The following is a 17,014-nucleotide window of genomic DNA, read 5'->3' on the forward strand; positions in this document are numbered from 1 at the left end:
ATTATGAATAGATAAAAATTACAAATGGATTTATTAAAAATATTTAAAAATTATTTAAAAAATAAAAATGTAAAATTGTCCGAAAAACAATTGAGGTCAATTTCCTTTTTTAATCCTCTAGACCAGTGGTTCTCAACCCTCTAGTGCCGTGACCCCTTGATAAAATTTCCCAAGTTGTAGGGACCCCTAACAGTAAAATTATTTTCGTAGCGTGGGTTGACAGCACCCAAGGCAAGACAAGTAATTTGTGCCCCTGACCCACAGACATTTAGCGCTCTCTAAGTCCCTTCCACTTGTATAGTATTAAAACCCCTTATGGTACATTTTAGGATGTACCACTCTCTCTTTGTTCTCCTTTCTTTCCCTTTTATCCCTTTTTATCCTAATTTCTTGTTTTTTCCCCATCCCTCTCTCTAGCTTTCTTTCTTGTTCTTTCTCTTATTTTTTCTCTCCCTTTTTCTTTGTTTCTCCTCCTCTTTTCCTCTCCCTTCCATGTATTCTCAAATTTGTATTCCTTCTCTTACTTCTTGGTGGGGGGGAGTTGGGATGACTGGCAGTGCTGTTGGGGAGTTGGGATGTGTGGCAGTGCTGGCGCAAAGTTGGGATGAGTGGCAATGCGGGGGGGGAGTTCTGATCCACCAACTTAGGTGCTCTTGATCAAGGTCATCTGCTGATCTGAGAACAGTAGTGGGGACTTTTAATGGCAACTATAATCACAGGTAGTGTTACTCACTGTGGGTTTTTCGAGATTAATGGTTTTTAGAATATGATCATATTTTAATATATTCCAATATTTCTCAATAATTCTTTTGACCTGTTTCTGTTGGAGATTATTGGGAGTAGTAGCATAATGTTGCTCATACTAATTTTGCTACTACTCACAGTAGGTATGCCCCATTGCAGGAACACTATAATTATGGGGAAACAAGGACACATTTTTTTGGACAAAGGCTATCCAAGGAGAGACAATCCACAAAGAGGGGTGACCCCACCTGGACATAATCCCCTCCAGAGAGAGCCCCCAGAGGGGAAAAGGGGATGCGGGGGGAGGAAGATAAAAAAAGAACAGAATATTATCAAAGGAATATTCAATATCAGTGGGGTTGACCTGACTAAACAGGAGCTCCAAGTATTGGATCAAGGATTGAAATTTTCCCCAAAAAAACCCTTAACAAATTCTAGACATACGTAAGGATACAATGGTTTATAAGGAGCATTAATATAAAGAAGCATTTTGCCTTAAACCTAAAGAAAATATATGAAAATGAGTCAGAAACAAGTATGTATACCCAGCTATGAAACAAGTCAATATTTATCCTCAGAATACAAAACAATAGACATATTGATATATTTAACCACAAAAAAAGACCAAAAATTTTGAAAAAAAAAAGTTTTTCTTAGTTTCTGTTACATAGACATATGTTTAACCACCTCCTGCCCAGGCCATTTTTCAGCTTTCAGCGCTGTCACACTTTGAATGACATTTGCACAGTCATGCTAGACTGTAGCCATGTAAAAAATTGTATAATTTTCTTCACACAAATAGAGCTTTCTTTTAGTGGTATTTAATCACTCCTGGGTTTTTTTGTTTTTCCTGAAAAAAAGACCAAAAATGTTGAAAAAAAAGGTTTTTCTTAGTTTCTGTCAGTAAATTTTGTAAATGAGTAATTTTTCTCCTTCACTGATGGGCGCTGATGAGGTGGAACTGATGGGCACTGATAGGCTGCACTGATGGGCACTGATAGGCTGCACTGATGGGCACTGATGAGATGGCACTTATGGGCACTGATGAGGCAACACTTATGGGCACTGATTAGATGGCACTGATGAGGAGGCACAAATATGCCACACTTATGGGCACTGATAGGTGGCACTGATATGTGGCACTGATATGTGGCACTGATGGTTGGCACTGGTGGGCAATGGGCACAGATAGGTGGAACTGGTTGGCACAGACAGGCACCACTGGTGGGTACAGATAGGTGGCAAGGATATGCGACACTGATGGGTGGCACAGTTGGACTCTGATGGGCATTGATGGGTGGCATTGATGGGCAGCAGTGATGGGCATTGATGGGCAGCACTCATAGCCAGCACTAATTGGCATCACTAATGGCTGCTGATTGCTGGCACTTGTGGGCACTGACTGCTGCCACTTTTGGACAAAGATTGGGGCAATTGTTGGCACTAATTGCTGGCAGTGGTGGGAAATCATTGCTGGCACTGGTGGGCATTAATTGTAATCAGGGCACTGATGATCAGTGCCCTGATTACATACCTAGCTGTCTCCTGTGCGGAGATGCCACTGATTGACTCTCCTCTCCTCACACTCTGTCAGTGTGCGGCAAGGTGCGCCAATTACCGGTATCTCCATGTTTACATGTGACCGGCTGTGATTGGCTCTTTACACAAATCAGGGTCTCGCTGTGTCCTAGCAACATGGCTTGGCCGTGATCGCCACACTGCATGCCCCTGGGGGTGTGTGAGAGCAGTCGTTCTGGGAGGCCGTCATATGACATTCACCCAGAATGAGAGACACACCACCCAGCTGTCATTTGACAGTGGGTGGGCAGCAAGTGGTTAAAAATTTAGTATCTGAGGATTTGGAAGCACTAAATATAAAGAAACCCACAGGTCAGGGTCATATCAAGGAGGGGATTAAAACTTTGGAAAAAAGAAAGGATCTGGTAATTAGACCAGCCGACAAAGGGGGAGGGATTGTGGTATGGAATAAATCCCAATATAAATCAGTAATGAGTGATCTATTAACTGACAATGAAACCTATAAGGTATTTAAAGGGGATCCTACTAGACAATACAAAAAACAATTAGAAAAACTTGTGAAAGAAGGAAAAGATCAATGAAAAAGAGGAAAAGTATCTCATTCCTGAAACCTGTAGGATCCCCATTATATATATATATATGCAATCCCCAAAATTCACAACAATAGTACAAGCCCACTGGGTCGCCCAATTATAAATGGAATTAACTCTTTATCCTCAAGATTGCAAGATTGGAACAGTACATAGACTGCTACCTTCAGCCTCTAGTACGAAATACCAAGGCGTAATTGAAGGACACAAAATGCATATTGCAAATTATGAAAGATACCAGTGTTTTGGAAAAAACATGGCCACTTCGGTTGTGGCCAGGGGCGGACTGACCATTCAGCCACTTGGGCACTGCCCGACGGCCCCATGCCACTAAGGGGCCCCATCAGGGTGGCCAGCCTCAATAAAACCAGGGACAGTATGTAAAAATCTGTGTTTAAAAAAAATCTATTGCCTGGGGGCCCCATAATCTCCTATTGCCCGGGGGCCCAATGAGTTGTCAGTCCGCCCCTGGTTGTGGCATCCATATACACGAATATCAACCACAAAGGGGCCAACAATGCAACCAAATGAGCCATGGTAAACCAATAAAGATATGGAAAGACAACAAAAAAAGTTTATAGTGGACTACCTTGATTTTTTCTTAAAGTATAAATATTTTTGGTACCATGATCAATACTAACTACAAACTAATGGGATAGCCATGGGGGCTAGGTTTGCCCCAAGCATAGTAAATTTATATATGGCCAAATGGGAAGAAGAAGAGGCATCGTATAACTCACCATATCAATGTACATTAAATTTATTGATGATTTGATTATTTTTTGGGATGGCAATGAACAGGAGCTCAATACATTCCTGATGGGAATGAATAAGAACAATAAAAGTATTTAATTGACATGACTTAGTCATACGAAGATCCACTTTCTGGACCTGGAAATTAGTAATGAAAATAATAAGTTAATCATGAAAATCCACTTCAAAGCTCTGGATAGAAATTCGTACATACCACAAAATAGTTTTCATCACAAACCCTGGCTGGTTAATTTACCGAGAGGATGGTTCCTCAGGATCAAAAGAAACTGTACCAACACAAGTGTCTATGAGGAACAGCCAATGCGGGTTAGCAAATACATTTATTATGAAAGGTTAGGATCAGGATTTCAATGAAAAGAAGAGACATGATGTTGGTAACAAAGAAAAAAAAATATTATTAGCGAGTAAACCAGTACAGGAAAGACAGGAATTACCCCTATCACTGATAATGGATTATAATCTCTAACATAAACAGGTCGAAAGAATTATTGAGAAATATTTGAATATATTAATATATGATGATATCCAAAAATCATTCATCCCAGAAAACCCCAGGTTCATACATAAAAGGAACTGAAAAAATAAAAATAAAAATTGTTTTTCAAAAAATATAAAAATAAAAATGAAAATAAAAATAAAAATAAAAATAAAATAAAAAAATATAAATAAAAATTAAATATTTGTCCCAGAAAATGTATACAAAGAAAAAGTCTAAAAATATAAAAATATGAAAGATAAAAAGTAAACAAGCAAGAAGTCTCTAGTGCAGTGCAATTAATGGGGGATTTCCCGTGGATAAAGGAAGGGATGTGATGGATCCAAACTATTCTTCATGCATTGTGGACACTTCTAGGTTGTACTCTCACCAGAAAAATAACCCCATCCGGGGTGGATCAGCCTCCACAGTATGAGCTACTGTGTCGCTCTCTGGCTTGCTTCAAATGGGCTGCTGAGGATCCCTCGTTATTTCCAGGTGGAGTGTGCCACAGTATATATATATTAAAAGAGAGGACCATCCATAGTGTGATACCGTATAAATCAATTTATTTAAGAAGATACTTAAAACTACTCACACTTTTGGTAGAAGTAATGGCATAAATGGATACAGTATAAAGGATGCAATGTGAAAGGTATGGAAGCTGCTGGGAGCGTTCCGTTCGGCTTCCCCGCCGTCTGTAATGGAAGTGTGTATTTGATAGGCCACGCCCTACGCGTTTCGTCACTGGGACGTCATCCGGAGCCCGGATGACGTCCCAGTGACGAAACGCGTAGGGCGTGGCCTATCGAATACACACTTCCATTACAGACGGCGGGGAAGCCGAACGGAACGCTCCCAGCAGCTTCCATACCTTTCACATTGCATCCTTTATACTGTATCCATTTATGCCATTACTTCTACCAAAAGTGTGAGTAGTTTTAAGTATCTTCTTAAATAAATTGATTTATACGGTATCACACTATGGATGGTCCTCTCTTTTAATATATATATACTGTGGCACACTCCACCTGGAAATAACGAGGGATCCTCAGCAGCCCATTTGAAGCAAGCCAGAGAGCGACACAGTAGCTCATACTGTGGAGGCTGATCCACCCCGGATGGGGTTATTTTTCTGGTGAGAGTACAACCTAGAAGTGTCCACAATGCATGAAGAATAGTTTGGATCCATCACATCCCTTCCTTTATCCACGGGAAATCCCCCATTAATTGCACTGCACTAGAGACTTCTTGCTTGTTTACTTTTTATCTTTCATATTTTTATATTTTTAGACTTTTTCTTTGTATACATTTTCTGGGACAAATATTTAATTTTTATTTATATTTTTTTATTTTATTTTTATTTTTATTTTTATTTTTATTTTTATTTTTATTTTCATTTTTATTTTTATATTTTTTGAAAAACAATTTTTATTTTTATTTTTTCAGTCCCAATATTTGGCATGTTTCACTTGATGTATTGATATCTATCACATATTTATTGTACATTTTATTACTGCATGCATAGACCTTATTGTCACATCTGTGCACTCTAAATCCAATTACTGGGTTATATTTTTTTTGTGGTTCATATTTTATTTGTATAATTTTTATCTAATTGATCACTAATATATTAAGCAGTTCACAAGTTTAAGGTATTTATATGTTCTAGAGTTTAAGAAGTGATCACTATTTCAGGTTTTCTATTGCACCCAAGCTAATTTTACCTTTTATAGCCAGCACGCTGGCAAATACTTACCAACGCGACAAATATTCTATACACACACATTTTGAACTTTTTCGCTTATAGTTATATATTTATATTTTTATTTCAATACTAGAATTATTTATTGCACATTGGCACTTACACACCAGGTTGATATAACACTTTTAATTTAGCACACTATTAAGTTTTTGGCAACATATATTTTCATATATAGGTATAGCGCCAAATCTATTCATAGTACCCCCCATCTAACATTCTCCACCCTACCAGGTGGATAGTAATAGAGGCAGCTCTTACCTATTTTTTCCTTCCCCTATATATTTTTTATCTACCCTATATTTTCTACATAAGTTCCATAGCGCAACCTACTACCTTTATTCTTTCATACATAAAAGAGCCACCAATCTAAGAGACCAGTTGGTTAAAAACTTAGTGGAACCCCCACTTGCTAATACCAAGACTATATTTGATGGAAAAGGTTTTTATGCCTGTGGTAGATGCTATAGTTATAGGGCAGCCATGAGTAATATTAAGAAAAGGGATGAGTTCAATAATAGTCAGAATGGGAAGGAATATACGCTCAGGGATTTTATATTGTGCAATACAGAGGGGGTAGTATATGCCAATGGAATGCCCATGTGGTATGATATATGTAGGAGGACCAAGAGGGTCATGCACATAAGAATAAAAGAACATGTATACCAAATAACCAAAGGTAAAAAGGAGGACTACCTGTGTCATCACTTCAGAACACTACATAATAGAAAGTCACCGTATTAGGACCCTCAGTCAAAGAGAATCCTGGTGGGTATAGGAATTGGGCTCATTAGCACCTAGAGAATTAAATAAGGAATTTTACCTCAGTTGTTTTTTAGACAATTTTTCGTTTTTATTTTTGAATAGATTTTTTTATATTTTAGTGGTTAGGGAGTGCACATATACCTGTGGTAAGATTATAATTAATGATGGCTGTGTGCAGTACCATAACACACACAAAAGGATTGTCATAACATTAGAGTCATTGTGATAGACACCGCTACAAGAAAATGGCCACATAGTAATTACCACTAGGGTCAGTTTTGGCACTATGTTGGAATAGGCTTATACCAGATAATAAATATTTATAATACACATTAGCATACAGACAAAATGAGCATAAGATGTTTACTAGGAAATCGCTGCAATTCATATATAACTGTGAGCTACAAGAAAATGGCGGTGATCGGTGGGAAGAACGTCAGCCAATCACAAATCCCAGAGGAAGTCACGAGATAGGGATGAAACCGGTAGGAGGAGCTTGATCGGCTGACGGGAAAGGAATCAGGAAGTGCTCTGGAGCACAGGTATAGGACGGGGTGAACACTGCTAACCGGGGCTGCAGATCCGGTTTCAGGTGACACTATCACCCCATCACATATGAGTATACAAAGGCGTTTTTTTTTTGTTATCATGAAGAGTGAGTGTAATTCTTGTGGAGTTTAAGTTTTAATACATCTTTTCAAAAATGATATCACACTATTGCAAGCCTCTGTTGTTTCTACATATGACATAAATGAGAGGAGGTTGCTGGTAACCAGGAGGAAGGAGTTGTTCTTGATCTGCATATTAGCCAAATAGTTACCACAGAAAAATGCTGGATGGTTTAATAGCTCCCTCTCCGTACTAAAGCAAGAACGCAGAAGAGCGGAAAGAACATGGAGAAGAAATCCCACCGAGGAAAACCTATTTAACTACAAAGGTCTCACAGAGAATTATCGGAAAGCAATCTTCAAAGCCAAAAAGGACCACTTCTCATATACAATCTCAACGGCCGCAAACCAACCACGGGAACTGTTTAGACTGGTTAATCAACAATGAATCAGGTGTGCCTAGAACCCCCAGAAAGCGAATCCCAGGATTACTGTGACAAACTGTCGGATTTTTTCATCGATAAAGTCAAAACCATCAGGGAAACAATTTGTCAGAAGAAAACATCCAACCTCAGCCAGCAAATACATAAAGAGGATGTCTGCACCAACATACCGCAACCGCCAAAATTTTCACTATCCCCAATTACCGTAGACACCGCAAAAAACATCATTAATAAACTGCGTGACAGTACCTCACCTATTGACATCATCCCCACAAAACTACTGAAAGAATGCTCCGACATCGTGGCTCCAACAATAACCCACCTCATAAACCGATCATCCCACGAAGGGATTGTTCCCAGCATCCTCAAACAAGGCATTGTCAAACCTCTACTCAAGAAACCAAACCTGGACCCTCAGGATCCAAACAACCGTAGGCCAATTACAAGCCTCAACACCATTTCTAAGATCATGGAGAAAGCTGTAGTACATCAGCTACAACTTCACCTGGATACTCACAAACTCCTGGACCCGCTGCAATCAGGCTTCCGCCCGGGTCATGGAACAGAAACAGCTCTCCTAAAGATTTGGGATGACGCCCTCGAAGCAGCAGATGATGGAGAGCCATGTCTCCTCGTACTGCTAGACCTAAGTGCAGCGTTTGATACAGTAGATCACAATACTCTACTCGTCCGCCTCACAGAAGTAGCCGGAGTCCAAGACATAGATCTCCAATGGTTCGCGTCCTTCCTAGGAAATCGGTCACAGACAGTGAAACTAGGAAAATTCCTCTCCGAAACTCGGGCAGTCACCTGCGGAGTCCCTCAAGGCTCTCCGTTGTCACCCGTTCTCTTCAACATTTACATTCGCCCACTCCTTCAAATCATCAGATGCTCAGATCTCTGCTTCCACTCTTACGCTGACGACGCGCAACTTTATTTCCGGATCAATGGAAAAAAAGATCACCAACAACAACTTGAAAACTGCCTCAAATCAATAGAGGACTGGATGACCACCAACTCCCTCCAGCTGAACGAATCAAAGACAGAGCTTCTTATCTTACACCCAAATCATAAGCCCGCAACCATGTATGCCTCCATGTAATATGCCATAAGCTCTGTCCCCTGCCCCATGCAATGTTCCCTGTCCCATGCAAACAAAACAAAAGTCGAACATAAGCTTTCCCACACAGGAGTTCTTCTCCAGCAAAATACAAATTAAAATTAAGAAGCTGCCTGGCTCTCTGGTCAGCAGTAAATTTGCTTGTTTGGTCTTCCAGGCCACTGGCTTGTTCATGCACACAGCCAGGCTTTAATGAAGCCATTTGCTTCAAGCCATTTCTCAAGGGATTTTCCTCTGGAGGAATGGAGAAGTAATGCCAATGTCTACTCATATATACTAGATATCCTATTTTCGCCCCCCGTGAACCAGTTTCTGTGGGGAAATCTGCATGTGTGCACACACCCAGCTAAGTGTGTGTACATGCAGCTGCTAACACTATATTATTATGAGTTATATCATTTTCCCTTACTGTGTTTTTGCTTATTTGCTGTACCTGTATTCATATGTATAAATTTCTGTATATTATCTACTTAAAATGTTTCCCAATTGTATGTGTAATGCAATGCCTGTATTTTTTCCATACTAAATGTTTTTTTCTCTTTCTCTCCTTTTAGAAATCCTCTTCATTAATTAACAATACAACATAATCTGCATTGCAATGTCAGTCCTCCAGGGGGTGTGCTTGCCCTCTTTTATCCCCTTTTTCCACCCCCCTCCCCTTGGATATGGGCTAACCCTGAGGATCACCCAGCATGCAAAGCCACCTGGATTCATTGAACCCAAGGCAGCATTATGTGGGGTTTTGGGTGCTAATTTTACTGTGCCAAACCTCCATTTTGCTTCACCTGGCAGACATGCCAGGTGAAGCCGATAAAGCTCGATAAAGCTCTGTGTGTCAGCGCGTGTAGTGGGTGTGGCTTCATTCCAGTGTGCAGCGATCACGCAGGCGCTCTGAGACAAAGCGTGCACCGCTCGTGGGGCCGGATCAATCAGCCCTGTTTCCCTCCCACCTCCATCGTTATCAGCTGTGTTTCTAACAGCTGATTAGAGAGGGAGGGAAATATGAACCTGTGTATCCACTTGCTCTTACATCCATCTCACTTGCTTGTTAGATGTTGAGGCGAGTGGTCACCCGAAAAATCAACTCAAAGTAGGTTTTATTTTCAACACCTGACAGCCTGGAATTTAATCTTTTTAAGCTAGATGCATGTCTTGTCATGCTACAAATACCGCTCTCTGTTTACCATGAATAGAACTTTGTTCAGCTTTCCCATTTAGCCACCCCTTTTTTTTGATGTTTACATTTGGGCATTTAAAATTAAGACTAAAGTATACAACTATAATAAATATAAATAGTAAAATAGTAAAAACTGCAATATTATGCTATGCCTTATATATACAGTATGGATTAACAATTTTAATAATGCCCATAAGATAATAGTATATTTACGTTTTTTCAACTATAAATAAGTAGTAATATCTTATAATTCCTATTTTTATTTTTACATCCCCATTGTAGCTGTGGCTAATATCTTTCCACAATCCAACTTTTCACATTCTGGTGACAATACGTACTCCCAACAGGTATTTAGCATTTCATACTTGTTTAAAATACTAGAATATGCAATTTGGTTACGCAACTTGCTAATTTCTCCAGTTTCTGCACACACATGTAGAGCTTTTTTACGTTTTACAGGGCTTTTTCTTCTCTGGCCCCAGTGGGTCCTCTGGCTCTTTTTTGCCCCTGTATCCTTCCATTTTTTGTGGTGTGGGGGGGTTGAAACAACGTTGAGCCACAAGTCACCCTCTTTTCGGGTCTGACGTGAATAACTGTTTTACAAACATACTACTACTGAGGAGTTCTTAGTTGAGAATTTGAAAATACATTGTGCTCTCGCATGTTTTTAAAGAATCTTTTGGAATGCCAATCATACCATTATACCGTCATAATGTATGTAAGTAAATTTCAAAAAAATAATTCTCAAATTATATGTATATCTGTAGATACCAATGTAAATGTCATGTATTTATTTATTCATTATTCTATTTTTAGAACATAATCTCTTCTTGTTAGTATATCACCCTGAAGAAGGAGAAAACGCTATACTCTGAAACGCGTTGGGTGCAAGAAGTATAGATTGTATTCTGTATCTAATGATGATGAATAACTTTTAGTTATGTTCACACATTCAATGTTTTTTCATATGTTCTCTATACGTTTCTAAATAAATAAAACTTTTTTTTAAATTACATAATTTTCTCAAATATATCGTGCCCTAAAGGTCCACCATAAGGGGACCCCTTTTTTCTTTCTTCAATACTGGATGTGGCACCAATTTTTGCTCAATATTGCCGGCTAAATAGGATTATGCACACAGCCTTGGGCTTCTTGAACTCACACAGCCTTAAGCTCCTTAACGCACACAGCCCTTGAGCCCTTTAACGCACACAGCTTTGAGTTTCTTAATGCACAATGCATCTCCACACAGAGTCTCTCTCAATGTCAGCTACTGCTTCAACTCCCCTCCACTCCCCCTGCAACTCTCAACAGACCAAAATTATAAGGGCTTTGTGCAACTGGGCCCACACCCTGCTGGTTGACAACAAAATCCAAACATTGGGTTGGAGAGTTCTTCCTTCCCAAGGCTCTTTGAAAACTTCAAACTATAGAGCCCCATCCAGAAATATCAAAATCTGGAGAAATCTCCAAAATAGTTTTCTCCACTCAAAATTAATACTTTGTAGTTCTGCACTCAGCAAATGTGCAAAGCCTTTACTTTCCCTGTGTCCTTTCCATGATTGCAGAGCCTCGTATGGTCACATACCCCCATCTTCTTTTGACCCAGTAGGGGGCAGAACACATTAACTCATTACTTTGGTTAGGACGCCTCTGTGCCAGCTGTCAGCCATGTAGGCCCAAACCTTTTTCCAGGTATGTTTTCAAACTCGCCATACTCTGAATCTCAGCAGGGTTCTAATGTTCTTTACATTAAATCTTTTACCTGTTCTCTTGGGGTTCCTGGGCCTATTCTCATTTTCTGAGGGTGTGCTGTCTTTCTAGATGTGTCTGCCCAACTCCCTCTTCTGACTCTGTAGGAATGTCACTGTGTTTAATGCCCCACTACTTACCCTCATTTGTACCACCTTCAACCACTCATCAAGGGTTCATCAACCCTTCGCAGCTTTACCTATGGCAACCAAAACCTTATTTACATTAACACTCAGTAATGAATTACACATTTCAGGGTTACTTTTGAAAATCAAACTATCTTTTACAGTAAAATTCAGCAACAAATCACCCTTTTCACAATTAAAAATACCATCAGTTCTGTATGTCAGAGTGTCTCCGGGTAACTCAACGTGTACCTCTTTGCGAGTGACCAAAATAATATTGCTGTATCTATTCCCTTCCTTCTTATGATGTCTAGCATGTGAGGCAGTATTTTGCACCATTTACTAACCACTGCGCAGCTGTACCTTGGACCGCACTAACAAAGGTATTCTGTGTCATCACATCAAAGGAAGAGCTCTCTGACATCTCCACTAGGTCTCCTGAGCATCTCCCAGACAAACCAGTCACCGAAAGCACCCCCACAGGGAACTAAGATATCACTTGCCACACTATTAATAAGCATTGTACCCACCAATTTCACTGGTGATTAATGTTATCCAGCACAGCTTGGCCTCCACCAATTAGTGCTATGCATTACCACCTTGTCCAACTGCAGTGGAGACACCCAAGTGTACAGTGAAGTACTCTTACAAACTTCAGCATTTCCAACCATGTATTAGCCATTTCAATACATCCCATGTCTAAATACACAACCTTTTCAGGGACTTTACCCATGTCAGAGACATGGAGGGGCTCATTTTCTGACACCTGTGAAGTTGAGACACTTAAGGAGACCTCCATCTCCCTGGAGGTAACCAGCATGACAGCCTGGTTTTCCCTCGGAGCACTGTCAGATGTATGCCTCACACTTACACTCTCAGCCTTAGCATCAGAGAGCCACTGCAAATCATAAGCCATTATCCTGACATTTTTACACTTGAAACTCTTCAGATGTTGGGCTGTGAATAACACCTTTTCCATTCATGCCCTTTAACAGGTCCTTCTGGCTGGAGTGGACCAACCTTCATAGGGGCCAACATGCCCTCAACCATTGGCCACTGCTAGCATAGCATTTGTTATTATTATTATACAGGATTTATATAGCGCCAACAGTTTGCACAGCCCTAAACACAATGAAGGCAGACATTACAGTTACATTACAATTTGGTACAAGAGGAATCAGGGGGCCCTGCTCACTAGAGCTTACAATCTAGGAGGGAGGGTCAATTGATACAAAAGGTAATAGCTGTGGGGGATGAGCTGATGGAGAAAATAAAACAGTGTAGTAGTTAGAAGCAGGATACGCTTCTTTAAAGAGAAGGGTTTTCAGGGATCATCTAAAGATGGTCAGATTAGGGGACAGTCGAACAGATTGGGGTAGGGAGCTCCAGAAGATGGGAGAATTTCTGGAGAAATCCTGTCGGCGAGCATGGGAGGAGGTGACAAGGGAGCTAGAGAGCAGGAGGTCTTGGGAGGGCCGAATATTTGGTTGGTATTTTGAGACTAGGTTAGTGATGTAGCTGGGGGTGGAGTTGTGGACGACTTTGTAAATTATTGTTAGTACTTTGAATTTTATTCATTGGGTGAGTGGAAGCCAGTGCAGGGATTGTCAGAGAGGGGTGGAGAACACTGAATTACAGTGTCGTTTTCAGTCCTTAACCTTGCTGCAGCTACAACCTGTCTCCCCACTTCTCAGAGTAGCACGCTGCAGCAGGTCCATGTCCTTACATTTAGGGGATTTACCGATCGGACACTCCTGCTTCACCAGGATCAGTTCCATAAGCTGCAACAGTCTTACCAGATCCTGTAGTAGATGACTTTGGTTTCGTTTTAGTGCGGTGTCTCACATCTACATCTTCACAGGCTACTGCCCCATGAATATACAGGGCAACATTGCAGCCTTTTTCAGGAGTAGTGATGACATGCCCCACTTGACCACACTCCAAGCATGGTACTGGACTCTGAGTTTTACCTTCTTGCCAACTCCTCAACGACTGTCTCTCACCTGTTGTGGTGGGATACCACTCTTGAGGACACCACTGGTCATAACCTTGGGCAGGCAGACTCCTTAGATTGCAGACATCCTGGCTGGCCTGGATGTTGCTGCTATGGATGACCATATTCCTCCTTACCATGCGTTGTTGCACACCTGGTTTTATGTTGCCAGGGACAACATCTTTTGTTTCAAAAATTTTTATTGACAATAGGTGCATACAGTACAGAAAAAACAACAACTTGTCTTGTATACAATGAAAAGAATAAGAACAAAATGTACTCTAAACCATGTCAGGTTACGATAGAGTAAAGCAGTTTAACAATACGGGGTAGATCAATCTGAAACCTAACTGATACCGGGCCTAGACACTACATCGTATGAGCAGAGATGTGTAGTACACATTAGGGCTAGGACATTACCACGTACAAGTGAACAGAATAACTAGTTTTGCGTTTGCAGAGAATTACAGAACATTTAAACTACAACTAGTGTTGTCATTAGTCACCACAAGGGCGATTATATACAACATATGGGTACACTTAGAAAGAAGACGTTAGAGTAGAAGGCGAGAAAAGTAGAAAGAAAGAAAAGGGATAAGAAGGGAAGAGCAGGAGAGAAAGAGAAAAAGAAAAAGGAAAAAAAAAAGGGGGGGGAATAGAGGAGGGGTTTTTGAGAGAGGGAAGAAGAAGGGGAAGAGACAGGGTCGGGGGTCGGTCGGCTCATATTGGGCACCCAGGGGCCAGCAGTCAACTGTTGGGCAGAGGGGTGCTTGCAACTACGGTTCTAGCAGATGTCGATCACAATTTGGGGGTAAATAGTGGTCAACCCATGGTTGCCAGATTTTAGAGTGTCGGAGGACAGTGTCCCGGACAGTCGCTTCAATTCTGCTATGTATCATTGCCTGCGTAACCCTGTTTTTGACTTCAGTCAGGTGCAAGGTGGAGGTGTTCCAGGCCTTAGCGATCGTTTGTTTAGCCGCCGTAGTGACTTGCAAAGAGAGACGCATCTGTGCTTTGGTATAAAAATTTGGGTAAAAATTTAGGAGGGCCAGAGCTGGGTCAGGGTCCAATGATTCGTTAATCAGGGTGGATAGAATTTGAAAGATTTTGGTCCAGAAGCATTGAGCCACTGGACAAGTCCACCAAATATGTAAGTGTGTGCCCCTTTCGTCGCAGCCACGGAAACAATTTGGGGAGTAAGAAGGTAAAAATTTAGCAATTCTGTCTGGTACTAAGTACCAACGCATGAGGACTTTATAGCTTGCTTCCAGGGCAACAATATTTTGTGAGGAGAGTTTAGTATGTAGCCAAACATCAGACCAGTCGTGTCCATCCAAATTCAAAGATAGGTCCCTGGACCAACACTGTGCATATGCCGTGAGCGTCGAAGGCTGAGAAGTAAGGTATTCGTAGATCTGGGATATGCTGCCTGGGGCATGCGGGTCGGAGTTGCATATTTTTTCAAATAATGATAATGTATCTGATTCCCTGGCCAAGCCTATAGTCTGTTGCACAAAATGTGAGATTTGAAGATAACGAAAGCATTCTTTATTTGGTAGTTGCGCTTGGGCTTGCAGGGAAGAGAACGGCTTAACTGTACTGCCCGCTACAAGGTCGCATATTCGGGTTAAGTCTGCAAGCTTCCAGGCCTGGAAAGAGGAGGGTGTAGTGTAGGCAGGATAAAACTCTGGGTGGCCTAAGAAAGATAGTAGATGGGAGTGTGGGGAAATTAAGTTGAATGGCTTACGTAGCTTATCCCAAAGTTTTACAGAATGTGAGGTTAGGGGGTTGAGTATGGGGCCTCGAGCAGCAGAGGGGAGCCAAAGAAGGTTAGTTAAAGGTATAGGGTGGAGATCTACTGCCTCTAGACTCACTCATATAGGGATTTCAGCTTTGGCATGATAAAGTGTCATTTGGGTAAGCTGGGCAGCATGGTAATAATGTTGAAAATTAGGTACGCCCAGACCACCGGCTCTGTGATGACGAAGTAGGACGGATCGTGAAATTCTGGGTTTCGCGAGACCCCATATATAATTAAATACTCGGCCCTGGATTATACGGTGAAAATAAGGGGGTACTGGTATTGGGAGGACTCTGTATAGATAAAGAAGCTTAGGGAATAGGGACATTTTGATAGCGGCAATGCGTCCCATCCAGGAGATGCAAAGGGGATGCCAATCATGGAGCAAAGACGAAAGGTGCTTCAGCATTGGGAGATAATTTGCGTGAAATAGATCTGTAGGATCGCTGGCTAGTTTTATGCCTAAATATGGGATGGAGGAACTGGACCATTGAAATGGGAAGTTATTCCAGAGGAGTGCAATGGTGTCTTCTGGCAAAGACACATTTAGGGCTCTGGACTTGGCTTGATTGACTTCTAGGCCAGAAATCTTAGCGAACTTGTCAAGGAGGCTGATTAGGTTAGGGATGGTAGTGTGCGGGGAGGTAATGAACAATAAAGCATCATCGGCGAATAAGCATAACTTATGGGCAGTAGAGGCAACCTCAAGGCCCCTGATATCGGGATTTGCCTGGATCAGCGCGGCCAGGGGTTCTATTGCTAAGGCAAAGAGCTGTGGTGACAGGGGACAACCCTGTCGTGTCCCCCTTCGTATTGGGAAGCTTTGAGAGCTGAACCCAGAGTATTTCACTGAAGCTTGGGGGTCAGCATACAGTGACGTAATCCACTGAAGGAAGTGGGGACCGAAACCCCAGCTCTTCAAGATGAAATGGAGATATGACCATGAGACAGTGTCAACCGCTTTTTTAATGTCCAGAGATAGGAGATGCATGGGGATCGAACGCGCTTTCGCAAGGTGCTGCAGTAGGATGACGCGGCAAATGTTGTCGCTAGCCTGTCTACGGGGGATAAACCCTACCTGATCTTTGTGGATCAATTTACCTATGATTGGGTTAAGGTGTAATGCAAGGATTTTGGATAAAATTTTGATATCTACATTGAGTAGGGATATAGGGTGAAAATTAGACCACAGGGTGTTGTCAGAATTGGGTTTGGGTATCATGGCTATCGTGGCCATTAGGGAGTCTCTGCCAAGGGCTTGCTGTCGTAACAGGGCGTTAAATGAGTTTGCTAGTAGGGGAGCCAATATGTCAGAGAATTTTTTGTAATAATTGCTGGGCAGACCG

The 17,014-nt window shown here is 41.4% G+C and overlaps 1 protein-coding gene across 2 annotated transcripts in view; it reads right to left on the bottom strand.

Moving 5' to 3' along the window:
- GRIK2 (glutamate ionotropic receptor kainate type subunit 2) overlaps positions 1-17,014 on the bottom strand; it is a 984,426-nt gene that overhangs the window by 181,962 nt on the left and 785,450 nt on the right. The gene's annotated exons all lie outside the window — the stretch shown is intronic.

Source organism: Lithobates pipiens, unplaced genomic scaffold (assembly GCF_037356315.1).
Source record: "Lithobates pipiens isolate NorthernLeopardFrog02 unplaced genomic scaffold, aLitPip1_a1.2 Scaffold_18, whole genome shotgun sequence".
NCBI lineage: Eukaryota > Metazoa > Chordata > Amphibia > Anura > Ranidae > Lithobates > Lithobates pipiens.